The sequence below is a fragment of the Oncorhynchus masou genome, chromosome 28 (assembly GCF_036934945.1).
Source record: "Oncorhynchus masou masou isolate Uvic2021 chromosome 28, UVic_Omas_1.1, whole genome shotgun sequence".
NCBI lineage: Eukaryota > Metazoa > Chordata > Actinopteri > Salmoniformes > Salmonidae > Oncorhynchus > Oncorhynchus masou.
Window position 1 is genome coordinate 70,068,781 of NC_088239.1, and position 17,511 is coordinate 70,086,291.

The window sequence follows — 17,511 nt, forward strand, 5'->3', positions numbered from 1 at the left end:
ACCGCTCACATCTGTCATCGCTAACGTTACCCTGTTCTCCCCCTCCTCTCCTCTCTGGCTGGCGGCTTGCCAGTAACCACAAACAGGAACAGGGCTGGCTTTGGCACTTTACACAGGGCGGAGGAAGATCTCTCTGTCACTCTGTTTCTCTCCTTCTCTCTCCTCCCTGTCCCCTCCATCTCTTCATCTCTTCCACTCTCTCCTAACAAGGCGTACATTCTCTAGAGGAAATTAGTAAAAACAGAGGTGTTTTCAGGTAACACATCACTTTACAGAGTCCTTATGTAGAGTCCTTATGTCATTTATTTGATTAAGTGCTTTACATTGTTGACTGCTTCATCCAATACAGGTCGGTGCAGACAAACAACAGAAAGCGTGAACAGTGATTCACTTGGGAATCAATCTGCCTTCCAGGGGCCATTGGGTAGCTGAACGCTTGACAGGGTTGGTGCCTCATCAGCACATCTCTGATCACTCTTAATTTAATCAAATGGAGTGTCTTTAATTAATGGCTGGCTTCATCTCAGTTTGGGCCACAATGATGTCTCACTCACTGTTAGCTGGCATGACGGACAGCTGGGAATAAAAACTCAAGCACGTGTTTCATCATCATACACACTTACATCAAACAAACCTGGCTAATGCATGTTTAATGGACACAAGGTGATATACAGTGGGGCAAAAAAGTATTTAGTCAGCCACCAATTGTGCAAGTTCTCCCACTTAAAAAGATGAGAGGCCTGTAATTTTCATCATGGGTACACTTCAACTATGACAGACAGAATGAGAAAAAAAATCCAGAAAATCAAATTTTTTATGAATTTATTTGCAAATTATGGTGGAAAAGTATTTGGTCACAGCAAGATTTCTGGCTCTCACAGACCTAAGTTATGGCAAGGAGTCCCCTAAAGGGAACACCCCCTCCCATTCAGCTGAAAATGTGGCGCGGGAAATTCAAAAGATAATCTTTAGAAATATTTTACTTTCACACATTAACAAGTCCAATACAGCAAATTAAAGATAAACATCTTGTAAATCTACCCATCATGTCCGATTTTTAAAATGTTTTACAGCAAAAAAACAACATATATTTTTGTTAGATCACCACCAAATTCAAAAACACACACAGACATTTTTTACAGCCAAGGATAGAGTCACAAAAGCAGAAATATAGATACAATTAATCACTAACCTCTGATTATCTCCATCAGATGACACTCATAGGACATCATGTTATACATGTATTGTGTGTTTTGTTCGATAATGTGCATATATATATATATATATATATATATATACATATAAAATCTCAGTTTATATTGGCGTGTTACGTGCAGTAATTTTTTGATTCCAAAACATCCGATGATTTTGCAGAAATACTCACAATAAACATTGATAAAAGATGCAAGTGTTATTCACATAAATAAAGATAAACGTATCCTCTATGCAGCTGCTGTGTCAGATTAAAAAAAAAAACTTTACGGAAAAAGAATAATCTGAGAAATAGCCGCCATTTTGGCATCAACAGAAGCTACAAAAAACACTATAAATATTCACTTACCTTTGAATATCTTCATCAGAAGGCAGTTCCAGGAATCCCAGTTCGACAATAAATTAATGATTTGTTCCATAAAGCCCATCATTTAGCCACTTGTTGTTAGCTTGTTCAGCCCAGCATTCAATCCTTAAAAAGCACGAGCAATTCCTCCAGACAAAAACTCAAAAAGTTATGTTACAGGTCATAGAAACAAGTCAAATGATGTATGCAATCCATATTTAGGATGTTTTAAACATTAATCAGCAATCAGGTTCCAACCGGAGAATTTCATTGTCTGAAGAAACGCATTGGAACGGAAGAACAGCTGGACTTAAAATGGCACTGTTTTCAAAATCGAGGTCTCACTTCCTGTTTGGATTTCTTCTCAGGGTTTTGTCTGTCATATGAGTTCTGTTATACTCACAGACATAATTCAAACCGTTTTAGAAACATCAGAGTGTTTTCTATCCACCAGTAATAATAATCTGGGAAAGAGTAGGAGGCAGTTTACTCTGGGCACGCCTTTCATCCAAAAGTGAAAATGCTGCCCCCTAGCCCCAACAGGTTTAAGAGGCTCCTCTGCCCTCCACTCGTTACCTGTATTAATGGCACCTGTTTGAACTTGTTATCAGTATAAAAGACACCTGTCCACAACCTCAAACAGTCACACTCCAAACTCCACTATGGCCAAGACCAAAGAGCTGTCAAAGGACACCAGAAACAAAATTGTAGACCTGCACCAGGCTGGGAAGACTGAATCTGCAATAGGTAAGCAGCTTGGTTTGAAGAAATCAACTTTGGGAGCAATTATTAGGAAATGTAAGACATACAAGACCACTGATAATCTCCCTCAATCTGGGGCTCAACGAAAGATCTCACCCCGTGGGGTCAAAATGATCACAAGGACGGTGAGAAAAAATCCCAGAACCACACGGGGGAACCTAGTGAATGACCTGCAGAGACCTGGGACCAAAATAACAAAGCCTACCATCAGTAACACACTACGCCGCCAGGGACTCAAATCCTGCAGTGCCAGACGTGTCCCCCTGCTTAAGCCAGTACATGTCCAGGCCCGTCTGAAGTTTGCTAGAGAGCATTTGGATGATCCAGAAGAATATTGGGAGAATATCATATGGTCAGATCAAACCAAAATATAACTTTTTGGTAAAAACTCAACTCGTCGTGTTTGGAGGACAAAGACTGCTGAGTTGCATCCAATTAACACCATATCTACTGTGAAGCATGGGGGTGGAAACATCATGCTTTGGGCCTGTTTTTCTGCAAAGGGACCAGGACGACTGATCCGTGTAAAGGAAAGAATGAATGGGGCCATGTATCGTGAGATTTTGAGTGAAAACCTCCTTCCATCAGCAAGGGCATTGAAGATGAAACGTAGCTGGGTCTTTCAGCATGACAATGATCCCAAACACACCTCCCAGGCAACAAAGGAGTGACTTCGTAAGAAGCATTTCAAGGTCCTGGAGTGGCCTAGCCAGTCTCCAGATCTCAACCCCATAGAAAATCTATGGAGGGAGTTGAAAGTCCGTGTTGCCCAGCAACAGCCCCAAAACATCACTGCTCTAGAGGAGATCTGCATGGAGGAATGGGCCAAAATACCAGCAACAGTGTGTGAAAACCTTGTGAAGACTTACAGAAAATGTTTGACCTCTGTTATTCCCAACAAAGGGTATATAACAAAGTATTGAGATAAACTTTTGTTATTGACCAAATACTTATTTTCCACCATAATTTGCAAATAAATTCATTAAAAATAGTTTTTTTCTCATTTTGTCTGTCATAGTTGAAGTGTACCTATGATGAAAATCAATCTTTGTGTACCTATGATGTGTACCTATGATTAAAAACTCTCATCTTTTTAAGTGGGAGAACTTGCACAATTGGTGGCTGACTAAATATTTTTTTGCCCCACTGTATCTCCTAATAATTTAACACATAATCTCCTTTACAGTCACACAGGCAGCAACACATTAACATTGTGTTAAAGGAATTGGATTCCTATATGTTACATTTACATTTAAGTCATTTAGCAGACGCTCTTATCCAGAGCGACTTACAAATATGTTTATCAACCAATTCAATTAAAACACTCTGCCCATTTCTAAGAATTTGTAAGATACTTATTTGCATAAAATGGACAGAGACCAGTCTAAAAATCAATCAATAGAGTTTATTCTCGAGAGTACTGATCATGGTACAATTTACAACAGGTTATATACTAAAAATGACATCATAGGTTTTAAACTGTCCTTCCTCCACTCTGATACAATGGCAGTACAGTTCACAAGCCTTCCCACATTGTCCACCACCTGTTAAATAATCTACTTCAAGCCCAAGGTCTCTCCTCTCCCTGTGTAGAGACAGGATGTCCTGTAAGGAACACAGCATTCCAGCCAGTCTGACGATAGCTCCATTAGTTTCAAACAAGGAACAGACAGTCCTTGTGCTAATTCTTGATTATAATTACACACATTATATTCAGTACTATGATTATAATAAGATTCATACATCCATACAGTAACATAGTAGTATTATGTTTAGTTGTATTTTTAAGCTAAATAATGTATACCTAATTTAGTCATTATTCATCAAAATCTCATAACACATTGACCCTTCTTTGTCTATCTAGCTGTTGTCAGCCCAATGTACTTGGTCTGAAATGTGATGTCTGCTCAGACTGACCCATTAGGTTAAATGATCTATGATAGCCTCATCTGCATCCTCCTCGCTCCATTGCACAGAAAAAAAAATCTTCTGTCTCTTCTCTTTCAGTTCAATTTCTTGAACTTGAATCATTCTCAGTACTGAGCTTTTAATTCAAGCCAATTAATTAAGGTCTCTCTCTCTCTCTCTCTCTCTCTCTCTCTCTCTCTCTCTCTCTCTCTCTCTCTCTCTCTCTCTCTCTCTCTCTCTCTCTCTCTCTCTCTCTCTCTCTCTCTCTCTCTCTCTCTCTCTCTCTCTCTCTCTCTCTCTCTCTCTCTCTCTCTCTCTCTCTCTCTCTCTCTCTCTCTCTCTCTCTCTCTCTCTCTCTCTCTCTCTCTCTCTCTCTCTCTCTCTCTCTCTCTCTCTCTCTCTCTCTCTCTCTCTCTCTCTCTCCCTCCTTTTCTTTCTCTTTCTCTCTCTTTCTCTCCCTTGTCCCTTCAAATCAAATCAAATTTATTTATATAGCCCTTCGTACATCAGCTGATATCTCAAAGTGCTGTACAGAAACCCAACCTAAAACCCCAAACAGCAAGCAATGCAGGTGTAGAAGCACGGTGGCTAGGGAAAACTCCCAGAAAGGCCAAAACCTAGGAAGAAACCTAGAGAGGAACCAGGCTATGTGGGGTGGCCAGTCCTCCTCTGGCTGTGCCGGGTGGAGATTATAACAGAACATGGCCAAGATGTTCAAATGTTCATAAATGACCAGCATGGTCCAATAATAATAAGGCAGAACAGTTGAAACTGGAGCAGCAGCACGGCCAGGTGGACTGGGGACAGCAAGGAGTCATCATGTCAGGTAGTCCTGGGGCATGGTCCTAGGGCTCAGGTCCACCGAGAGAGAGAAAGAAAGAGAGAATTAGAGAGAGCATATGTGGGGTGGCCAGTCCTCTTCTGGCTGTGCCGGGTGGAGATTATAACAGAACATGGCCAAGATGTTCAAATGTTCATAAATGACCAGCATGGCGAATAATAATAAGGCAGAACAGTTGAAACTGGAGCAGCAGCATGGCCAGGTGGACTGGGACAGCAAGGAGTCATCATGTCAGGTAGTCCTGGGGCATGGTCCCTTCTCTCTTTCTTTTGTGCACTACCTTTTTCTCTCTCCTTCTCTTTCTCTCTACCTCTCTCTAGAAATGTGAATGACCACCTTGATTCGGTCTAATGTAGGACATTTTGAAATTGTGTTTTTTTACAATAGATAAAAGCAGAGACACAGAGCTACAGCATGGTATATCATACACTGCATTTCAGTAACAATGGGAAAGTAATTATGCTTTGAAAGTTGATAAACTTGTAACCTCACTTTTGAGAAAATGGCCATCGAATATTTGGTACCTACTGGAGAGCTCTTCTTTGTCTACATCCATTCAGCATCATTCACGCCCTCTTAACGCTTTATTCCCACCTATCTCTTTAAGTGTTGATCCGAGTGTTCTGTCCTAACAACAACAGTCAAGCACCCAAGCTAACTGGCTAAGGTTGGCTAGCTTGATAGCTACTTCCAGACACAAATTATAGAACAGCTCACTGACCATTTTACTCACCCTAGCAAAGCTGGTTAGACTGTTTTTATGTTATTCAGAGCGTTGGTGATTGCCACTGTGCTGCTGGCACCAATTAATCCTTTTGTGCCAACATTTACAAATTTACAGCCATATTCAATGGGAGTTAAGTGTTTGTAAATGTGTCAGTTATTCTACGCTCTGGCACACAGACGAGACTGCTCTGAAATCGGAGTAGATAGTCAGAGGGAATTTACCAGCTACGTCTATTAACAGTTGTCACAGTGACATTCTATTGAAATGGTTACTTGCATAGTCTTTTGTTAAGACATGTAGCTAGCTAGGTAAACATTTAACCATAATCCCAACTCATGACATTACTACCCTGCATGAATCTGCAGGTAGCTAACCAGCCAGATAGCTAACATTAGGCTTTAACTAGCAAAGCAAATGGCTCTGAGATACCAATGATATGCAGTTCTATGACGCAATAAAAAATAAATAAAAGCTGCGTTAGACAGGATTACCTACACATACTGACCAGCTCAAATAGACGGAAGCGTGCTATATGGCAGACCAATCCGAAATCATCTCTCGGCATGTCCAGCCCACTCATTATCTCAGCCAATCATGGCTAGCGGGAAGGTTGCTGATTTTTTTCTGTGGCTAAACCAACTAGGTTTGTAATTTAACAGTTTTATTCATATTTACAGATGGAATACAAGTCTGTTATTAAGGCACATGAAAGTTCACATGTTCCAGTTGGCATTTCTGATTTTTTTTTAAAGAATTACGTTCAAATCGCTCTCCTGTGAAGTAGTGACCTGCGACATACACCTAGTTTCTTGAAACGAGTCACAAATGTCTCATTCAGTATTTAACTGAAGTAAATATGAGTCTACACAAGCTTTCTAAAGACAAAGCTCCCTCTCTGTCTCTGTCTCTTATCTTGTAACAACACTCTCATTCATCCATGCCCACCCTCTCCTTCTGCTCACTAGCTCACTCGTCCTCTTTCGAGTGGTACCTCTCTCTTTTTCTGGAATGGAGGGTAAAAAAACTACTCGTGAGCATATGCTACTGCTTACTTAATTACACTGTCAAACATTAAATGAACAATCCACTCAGCCACCCATTTGTCAGAAACTGGCAGGCTGTCACAATATGGCAGACGTTCTGTGTGCGTGTGCCTCCCCCCATTCCCCGTCCCTTCTACCATCCCCCTTGGTTGTTGTTGCCTATTTAAATCAAGTAATTTTGGGTAGCTGTGCGCGACTGGACCTGTCCGAAAAAGAGCTGTTCCACTCCGAGCACAGGTGTGGTATTAACACCTCCGTCCTATACAGGAGTTAAATGAAGATGGCTAAAAATACAATGGGATGTCTCAGTAATTCTCTGCAGATGGTTGATCATAGGCTAAATACAGTGCCTTGTGAAAGTATTCGGCCCCCTTGAACTTTGCGACCTTTTGCCACATTTCAGGCTTCAAACATAAAGATATAAAACGGTATTTTTTTGTAAAGAATCAACAACAGGTGGGACACAATCATGAAGTGGAACGACATTTATTGGATATTTCAAACTTTTTTAACAAATCAAAAACTGAAAAATTGGGCGTGCAAAATTATTCAGCCCCTTTACTTTCAGTGCAGCAAACTCTCTCCAGAAGTTCAGTGAGGATCTCTGAATTATCCAATGTTGACCTAAATGACTAATGATGATAAATACAATCCACCTGTGTGTAATCAAGTCTCCGTAGAAATGCACCTGCACTGTGATAGTCTCAGAGGTCCGTTAAAAGCGCAGAGAGCATCATGAAGAACAAGGAACACACCAGGCAGGTCCGAGATACTGTTGTGAAGAAGTTTAAAGCCGGATTTGGATACAAAAAGATTTCCCAAGCTTTAAACATCCCAAGGAGCACTGTGCAAGTGATAATATTGACATGGAAGGAGTATCAGACCACTGCAAATCTACCAAGACCTGGCCGTCCCTCTAAACTTTCAGCTCATACAAGGAGAAGACTGATCAGAGATGCAGCCAAGAGGCCCATGATCACTCTGGATGAACTGCACAGATCTACAGCTGAAGTGGGAGACTCTGTCCATAGGACAACAATCAGTCGTATATTGCACAAATCTGGCCTTTATGGAAGAGTGGCAAGAAGAAAGCCATTTCTTAAAGATATCCATAAAAAGTGTTGTTTAAAGTTTGCCACAAGCCACCTGGGAGACACACCAAACATGTGGAAGAAGGTGCTCTGGTCAGATGAAACCAAAATTGAACTTTTTGGCAACAATGCAAAACGTTATGTTTGGCGTAAAAGCAACACAGCTCATCACCCTGAACACACCATACCCACTGTCAAACATGGTGGTGGCAGCATCATGGTTTGGGCCTGCTTTTCTTCAGCAGGGACAGGGAAGATGGTTAAAATTGATGGGAAGATGGATGGAGCCAAATACTGAACCATTCTGGAAGAAAACCTGATGGAGTCTGCAAAAGACCTGAGACTGGGACGGATATTTGTCTTCCAACAAGACAATGATCCAAAACATAAAGCAAAATCTACAATGTAATGGTTCAAAAATAAACATATACAGGTGTTAGAATGGCCAAGTCAAAGTCCAGACCTGAATCCAATCGAGAATTTGTGGAAAGAACTGAAAACTGCTGTTCACAAATGCTCTCCATCCAACCTCACTGAGCTCGAGCTGTTTTGCAAGGAGGAATGGGAAAAAATGTCAGTCTCTCGATGTGCAAAACTGATAGAGACATACCCCAAGCGACTTACAGCTCTAATCGCAGCAAAAGGTGGCGCTACAAAGTATTAACTTAAGGGGGCTGAATAATTTTGCACGCCCAATTTTTCAGTTTTTGATTTGTTAAAAAAGTTTGAAATATCCAATAAATGTCGTTCCACATCATGATTGTGTCCCACTTGTTGTTGATTCTTCACAAAAAAATACAGTTTTATATATTTATGTTTGAAGCCTGAAATGTGGCAAAAGGTTGCAAAGTTCAAGGGGGCCGAATACTTTCGCAAGGCACTGTATACAGGTTGGTGGTTAAAATACAGGACTTTATTGTATTATCATCAATGAGAGCTGCATTGGATTGTTGCTGCTTTGGATTTTTATTGGTCCTGTCAACATCAGATACTATGTGATAGAAATAGTGATAGTTTGCTTTGGACAACATCTCTTTATGTAGAGATGGAGTCTAACATAAGAGAGGATCTATTCCACTTCACATACCCAACAAGATCTGTAACCAGGATTATATATGCAAACATGAAATCTTGCCAAGTATCTGAGCAGCGTGTAGATCAGATACATGTGTTCCTAAATACATTGCGTGAGCTGATTACCGACAAGCACCACCATTCAAAATACAATCATATGAAAAAGGCGCATCATTCACCCAAGTTGAACTGACAGACAGTTTCACAGTGTTCCTCCCTTATTTCACACACACGTAAAATATTTGCATGCATGACTGTAAGTCACTTTGGATAAAAGCGTCTGCTAAATGGCTCATATTATCATCCACATCATCCTCTTCTCCTTGTCTCTGTTGGCTCTCTACACTGATGTGATTGTGAATGAAAGACTAAATACCTGGTATGTGGATCAGCTATCCACCATCTTGCTTTCCCCAATGCCATGGTTTCAGATCAGTAGATTGTACGAAAGAGAAAACACAAGGAGAGAAAGACTGTTCAATCTATTGAGATGCACCCTCAGCACAAAAGACAGCATAGCAAATGGATACAGTATATCATCCTTCTCCCATCAGACACATCATCATGATGTTAATCTCAGTGACATTTTAGTGATTCACTAGAACAGCCTAGTCAGTGAGACTGTTTCTTGGCATCTCTTCATGTTGCACTTTCTGATCTACTGCTAACAGCCTTGTGTTCATAGCCTCCCAGATTAGCTAGTGCTATCAAATCAAATGTATTTATAAAGACCCAGATGTAGAAGCACTGTGGCTAGGAAAAACTCCCTAGAAAGGCCAGAACCGAGGAAGAAACCTAGAGAGGAACCAGGCTCTGAGGGGTGGCCAGTCCTCTTCTAGTTGTGCCGGGTGGAGATTATAACAGTACGTGGCCAAGATGTTCAAACGTTCATAGATGACCAGAAGGGTCAAATAATAATAATCATAGTGGTTGTAGAGAGTGCAACATGTCAAATCAAAATCAAATGTATTTATATAGCCCTTCTTATATCAGCTGATATATCAAAGTGCTGTACAGAAACCTCAAACAGCAAGCAATGCAGGTGTAGAAGCACGGTGGCTAGGAAAAAATCCCTAATCACAGTAAACAGGTCAGGGTTCCATAGCCACAGGCAGAACAGTTGAAATTGGAGCAGCAGCACGGCCAGGTGGACTGGGGACAACAAGGAGTCATCATGCCAGGTAGTCCTGAGGCATGGTCCTACGTCTCAGGTCCTCCGAGAGAAAGAAAGAAAGAAAGAAAGAGAGAGAGAAAGAGAGAATTGGAGAGAGCACACTTAAATTCACACAGGACACCGGATAGATAGGATAAATACTCCAGATATAACAGACTGACCCTAGCCCCCCGACACAAACTATTACATCATTAATACTGGAGGCTGAGACAGGAGGGCTCGGGAGACACTGTGGCCCCATCCGACGATACCCCCAGACAGGGCCAACCAGGCAGGATATAACCCCACCCACTTTCCCAAAGCACAGCCCCCACACCACTTGAGGAATATCTCCATACCACCAACTTACTTCCCTGAGACAAGGCTGAGTATAGACCACCAAGATCTCCCCCATGGCACAAACCCGAGGGTGGCGCCAACCCAGACAGGAAGATCACGTCAGTGACTCAACCGATGCACCATTCCTAGGGACGGCATGAAAGGACACCAGTAAGCCAGTGTCTCAGCCCCCGTAATAGGGTTAGAGGCAGAGAATCCCAGTAGAGAGAATGGAACCGGCCAGGCAGAGACAGCAAGGGCGGTTCGTCGCTCCAGTGCTTTTCCGTTCACATTCACAACCCTGGGCAAAACTACACTCAATCATAGGACCTACTGAAGAGATGAGTCTTCAATAAAGAATCTGCGTCTCTCACATGGATTGACAGACCATTCCAAAAAATGGAGCTCTATAGGAGAAAGCTCTGCCTCCAGCTGTTTGCTTAGAAATTCCAGGGACAATAAGGAGGCCTGCGTCTTGTGACCGTAGCGTGCGTGTAAGTATACATGGCAGGACCAAATCAGAGAGAGATCGGTAGGCGCAAGCCCATGTAATGCTTTGTAGGTTAGCAGTAAAACCTTGAAATCAGCCCTAACCTTAACAGGAAGCCAGTGTAGAGAGGCTAAGACTGGAGTAATATGATCCAATTTTGGGGTTCTAGTCAGGATTCTAGCAGCCGTGTTTCGCACTAACTGAAGTTTATTTAGTGCTTTATCTGGTTACTCAGAGTAGAGCATTGCGGTAGTTCAATCTAGAAGTGGAAAAAGCATGGATTAATTATTCTGCAGACAGTTTCTGATTTTTGAATGTTACTTAGTTGGAAAAAAGCTGTCCTTGGAACAGTCTTGATATGTTCGTCAAAAGAGAGTCAGGGTCCAGAGTAACGCTGAGGTCCTTCACAGTTTTATTTGAGACAACTGTACAATCATTAAAGATTGTCAGATCCAACTGTTACGAATCCCTTTTGGCCCGACAGTCTAGGGGGGATGGTAATGAGACTCGTAACATAACTCATGCAAATTATTATTGTGACAAAGGAAAAGTGTGAACGAAATAAGCACGACAACTGAAATCTACCGTCAAACTCTAGGTTTATTTATAAACACACGGTAATGGGGGGAGCAGGAAAAGGGGCTGAGCTGGACCCAAGGAAAGAAACAATAAGTATTCAAAAACACCCCTAAGCTAGACTAGCCTACTTTAACAACAGCTAACTAACTAACCAAAAATACAGTGGGTGGTCCGCCCAGTTCTAACTAGTGTATTTAACAAAGTTCACCTACGGGTAGTGTATGCCCATGGGCGACTTGTCTTGGTTTCCCCCTTTTCCACCAGCAATCAAACACAAACACCATAACCAAAAACAATACTCACAGGTGATGACAAAGTGCTATGAGGTGCTTAAACAAAAGAGAGGTTACGACACAAAGCGAGAGTGAAACACAGAGACCTACAGACATGGCATTTACAGAGAGATTGAGCTGAGCTGAGCTGCGCTCTAGAACAAACAAATGGGGTTTTTAAACCATGGGGAAGGAACTGTGATAGGTCAGGAAATTGGAGGAGGTGTGTCTTCTGATTGATGATTGGTTGGGGAGTGATGATTTTCACCTGTGAGGGGAGAAGGAGAGAAAAGAAACACACACACAGGATACACACACACACACAGGATAACTGTATCCGTAACACAACAAAAGATTTCTTTGTTTCTGGGGACCTCGAACTAGCATTTTTGTTTTGTCCGAGTTTAAAAGTAAAAAATGTGCCGCCATCCACTTCCTTATGTCTGAAACACAGGCTTCCAGGGAAAGCAATTTTGGGGCTTCACCATGTTTCTATCTTGCCAACTCCTATCGTCATGACAGCACAAACAGATCTGGGACCAGGCTAGTGTGCCCATACACACTCTATCTAGTTATTGCTTTATCTCCAGTAGGCCTGTCCAGTGTAAAGTAAACCCACATTGGCTCCATGGCATTTGACTTGATGAGTGCGGTAAAAACACAGGAGTGGTTATCATTATGCAAGATCATTATGGGCTGCACGTCTACTAGGCTACTCCTCTCTGTTTGATGATTCTGTTGACTGTGTGGCATTAAAGTCTATGACATGGTACTCTGAGAGATGGGGGGATAGAGAGGGGGGGTAGAGGGGGAGATAGAGAGAGAGGGAGAGGGAGAGAGAGAGAGAGAGAGGGATAGAGGGAGAGAGAGAGATGGATAGAGGAGGGAGAGGCAGTAAGAGAGATAGTCAAGTTAGAGCTTCTGATGTCCCTGAAGTCCGTAATGAGAAGTGTATTATACAGTCAAACCTCAATCAGTCCAAAACCATTCACTCTAAATCATCACCCATCTACTGATCACTGGCGAATACTTGTGGAGGACGGGCTCAAAGTAATGTCTAGAATGGGTTAAATGGAAAGAGGAAACCTAGTCAGTTGTAGAACTGAATGCAGTCACCTGAAATGTGTCTTCCGCATTTAACCCAACCCCTCTGAATCAGAGAGGTGCACGGGTCTGCCTTAATCAACGTCATTGGCGCAGTTGTTTGAGGTTTAACTGCTTTGCTCAAAACAGAACAGCATATTTTTCCACGTTGCCAGCTCAGGGATTGAAACCAGCGACTTTTCGGTTAATAGCCCAACACTCTTAATCGCTAGGCTACCTGCTGGTATCGAACATTGTTTCCAAGTGCTTGATACCATTCCATTCACACCATTCCAGACATTATTATGAGCGGTCCTCCTCTCACCAGCCTCCTGTGTTACTGATATACTGTGGTTAGGGCCTTGGCAAAGAAACAGAGGAATATTCAATTTATGTGGAAGAACTTAATGGCTTCATGATAATGACCAGAAACCTTCCATGTAATGAGGTGAATATCTGCTGTGAAGGTCAGGATGCGAGCTTGCAAGATAGGTATGTCACTATACTTGTGCACGTGACATTAAAATATTGAAACTTGTCTGTCTGGAGGTCTGTAGAGGATGTTTTCTCTCTTCTATCACTTTCCCCTTTCCTCTATATCTCCCTCTCTTTAGCTCCCTCTCTCCCTCTCCAGGGTAATGTTCAGGCCCTGATGTAGAGTGCCTTACGTCAATGTGAGGACTGAGAGCAATGACTTCTTTTCCTACTGCAGTCATTCAGTAATTCAGTCAGGCAGTCAGTCAGTTAGTCATTAAATCAGTCAGTCACCCTGGGGTCACCCTGCTGGCTCTGAAAATGTAATATAGGGGGATGAGAGAGCCGGGGGGGGCTGAGATTTTATCTAGTACCATAGATCCTGCATGGGGAGACTTTATACTACCCAGAGAGAGAACTCACTCCAAGCTAATTAGCGGTGTAGCATGGTAGTGTTGTATTTCTGCTAGCCCTGGGAAGGAGAGTCGTAAACTTAACAGGGTTTAATATGTGGGATAGCTGTAACTCAGGCTAGCTAGCAATAGCAGAGCGCACTGGGCCAAATTGAATGGCACAGTCATAATTCAATGAATGTTTGGGAGGGAGGCTTGCTGAAGGCAAGGAGTAGATCATGTAGATCAGGCCTACTGGCTATGTGGAAAGAAAAGTCTGGAAGTGTAACATGGCAATGGCGTGCTATCAAATTAGCATTCTGTGGCTAACAAAACAAGAGTGTTGGCAAGAGAGGAGTAAGAGAGAGAAATATTTTGAAAAAGAGAGAAAATATGAACACTAGGCGATGCTAGATAGGACTCTCTGCTCGTCTGTCCGCTGTGCTTGAATGTTGTTTACCCACATGCCCCTGTGGGAGGAGCATCATGGCAGTATGCGTTTGGAACCATCTGAACTTTGGAATCCATTTTGCCTCAAGCACTTACACTGAACAAAAATATAATCCCAATATGCAACAGTTTCAAAGATTTCACTGAGTTAAAGTTCATATAAGGAAATCAGTCAATTGAAATATATTAAATTCCCTAATCTATGGATTTCACCACTAGGAATACAGATATGCATCTTCTGGTCACAGATACCTTAAAAAAAGGTAGGGTCGTGGATCAGAAAAATATGTCAGTATCTGGTGTGACCACCATTTGCCTCATGTAGCGTGACACATCTCCTTTGCATAGAGTTGATCAGGCTGTTAATTGTGGATTGTGGAATGTTGTCCCACTCCTCTTCAATGGCTGTAAGAAGTTGCTGGATATTGGCGGGAACTGGAACACGCTGTCGTACATATTGATCCAGAGCATCTGCTCAATGGGTGACATGTCTGGTTATGCAGGCCATGGAAGAACATGAACATTTTCAGCATCCTGGAACGTTCCTGGGATCTTTTTATTTCTGCTCATGAAACGTGGGATCAACACTTTACATGTTGCGCTAACGTTTTTGTTCAGTGCAGTTTAACAACTCTGGGGCTTTGCTTTGCTCTCCAAACCTAAAATGTAGATTTTAGAACATGGCAGGCCCACACTGTGTGCTATCTAGCAGAATGAATGCATTACTAATAAAGGCGAAGAGAGAAAAATAGAAAATAAAAGGAAAGATGGACTGAGTCCTATTTGCCACTAAGGTGCTCATAATCTTTTTATAATATGAAGGTAATGTATTCTGATGACCTCACACCACACATTAAGTCCTGCCCAAAAGTTTTGAGAATGACAAAAATATACATGTCCACAAAGTTTGCTGCTTCAGTGTCTTTAGATATTTTGTCAGATGTTACTATGGAATACTGAAGTATAATTACAAGAATTTCATAAGTCTCAAAGGCTTTTATTGACAATTACATGAAGTTGATGCAAAGAGTCAATATTTGCAGTGTTGACCCTTCTTTTTCAAGACCTCTGCAATCCGCCCTGGCATGCTGTCAATTAACTTCTGGGCCACACCCTGACTGATGGCTGCCCATTCTTGCATAATCAAGCTTGGAGTTTGTCAAATTTTGTGGGTTTTTGTTTGTCCACCCACCTCTTGAGGATTGACCACAAGTTCTCAATGGGATTAAGGTTTGGGGAGTTTCCTGGCCAAGGACTCAAAATATTGATGTTTTGTTCCCCAAGCCACTTAGTTATCACTTTTGCCTTATGGCAAGGTGCTCCATCATGCTGGAAAAAACATTGTTCATCACCAAACTGTTCTCTGATGGTTGGGAGAAGTTGCTCTCGGAGGATGCATAGTACCATTCTTTATTCATGACTGTGTTCTTTTGCAAAATTGTGGGTGAGCCCACTCCCTTGGCTGAGAAGCAACCCCACACATGAATGGTCTCAGGATGTTTTACTGTTGGCATGACACAGGACTGATGGTAGTGCTCACCTTGTCTTCTCCGGACTAGCTTTTTTCCGGATGCCCCAAACAATCTGAAAGGGGATTCATCAGAGAAAATGACTTTACCCCAGTACTCAGCAGTACAATCCCTATACCTTTTGCAGAATATCAGTCTGTCCCTGATGTTTTTCCTGGAGAGAAGTGGCTTCTTTGCTGACGTTCTTGACACCAGGCCATCCTCCAAAAGTCTTCGCCTAACTGTGCGTGCAGATGCACTCACACCTGCCTGCTGCCATTCCTGAGCAAGCTCTGTACTGGTGTTGCCCCGATCCTGCAGCTGAATCAACTTTAGGAGACGGTCCTGGCGCTTGCTGGACTTTCTTGGGCGCCCTGAAGCATTCTTCACAACAATTGAACCGCTCTCCTTGAAGTTCTTGATGATCTGATAGAGTTGATTTAGGTGCAGTCTTACTTTTAGCAATATCCTTGCCTGTGAAGCCCTTTTTGTGCAAAGCAATGATGACGGCACGTGTTTCCTTTGCAATTAATTGCAATTCACCTGATCACTCTTCATTACATTCTGGATTATATGCAAATTGCCATCATACAAATGAGGCAGCAGACTGTGAAAATGAATATTTGTGTCATTCACAAAACTTTTGACCACGACTATACTGTTGTAGTTAGTTCAATAATTTGGAAAATAAGATGGAGCTTCTTCTTTCCCCAATGTGAATTAGTAGATAAATTGCTTTTCACCTCATTTGTCTTCTTTTTCAAAACATAAATATTTCTTCAGGAAAGGTTGTGCTGCTTCCAGCAAATAATTACAATGAAAGATTCAGAATTTAAATTAACTGGGAGTAAGAGCAGATGATTGACGAATTTGACCAGACATCATCACGACTCAACTGACATCAGCTTCTGCTCCCATACAAAGAGTAGCTCCTGGGGCGTAGAAAGTCGGAAGCAAAGGGAGCATGTGTGTCACTGTTGGCTATGTCCCAATTGTCACCCTGCGTCCGAAAGTTTGCACTTGCACACCACCTGTTTATTGAAACATTTTATTTGTGTACTCATTAGGTAGAAGGAGTCACACTATGTTTAATCCACGATGGAGAGTGCCCACCCTTCCTCTCTCTCTCTTCACAGGCTTCCATATTGGACCCTAATCCTCCCCCATCCATATCCCTTTCATTTATCTTGGCTCTTTGATTCATAAAACCCGCCGTAGCTGTGGAGACGAAGGGATTAGCTGGAAGAACTGGAAACTAAACCAAGTAGTGTTCCACACCTGACACCCCACACACACAGATGGTGGGATGGCTGCTCTGTCTTTTTCTCCCTACACTGTCTCTCCCTGTTCTGCCTGCCTCTCGAAGCCTCTACCTGTTCTGCCTGCCTCTCCATGTTTTGCCTGCCTCTCCCTGTTCTGCCTGCCACTCCCTGCTCTTCCTGCCTCTCCCTGTTCTTCCTACCTCCCCCTACTCTCAACACACACTGCCTGTGTTCATCCCAGACACCCTGGTACCCACTCTAATTCACATACTGCCCCAAAAGATCCCCAGAAGCTGCAATCTATATTGTACTCCAAACTGCCATCAGCAACCTGGACAAAAGGAATACCTATGTAAGAATTGTCACGAACCGGCTCAAAGCCTGTAACAAAAAGGAGACAACGTGGAGATGAGGAGTAACAAAATATATATTTATTAACTAAGTATAATATACAATGGTGTGTGTGGAGTGTTTTGCATGCATGAATGTGATAATGCAGGGTGTT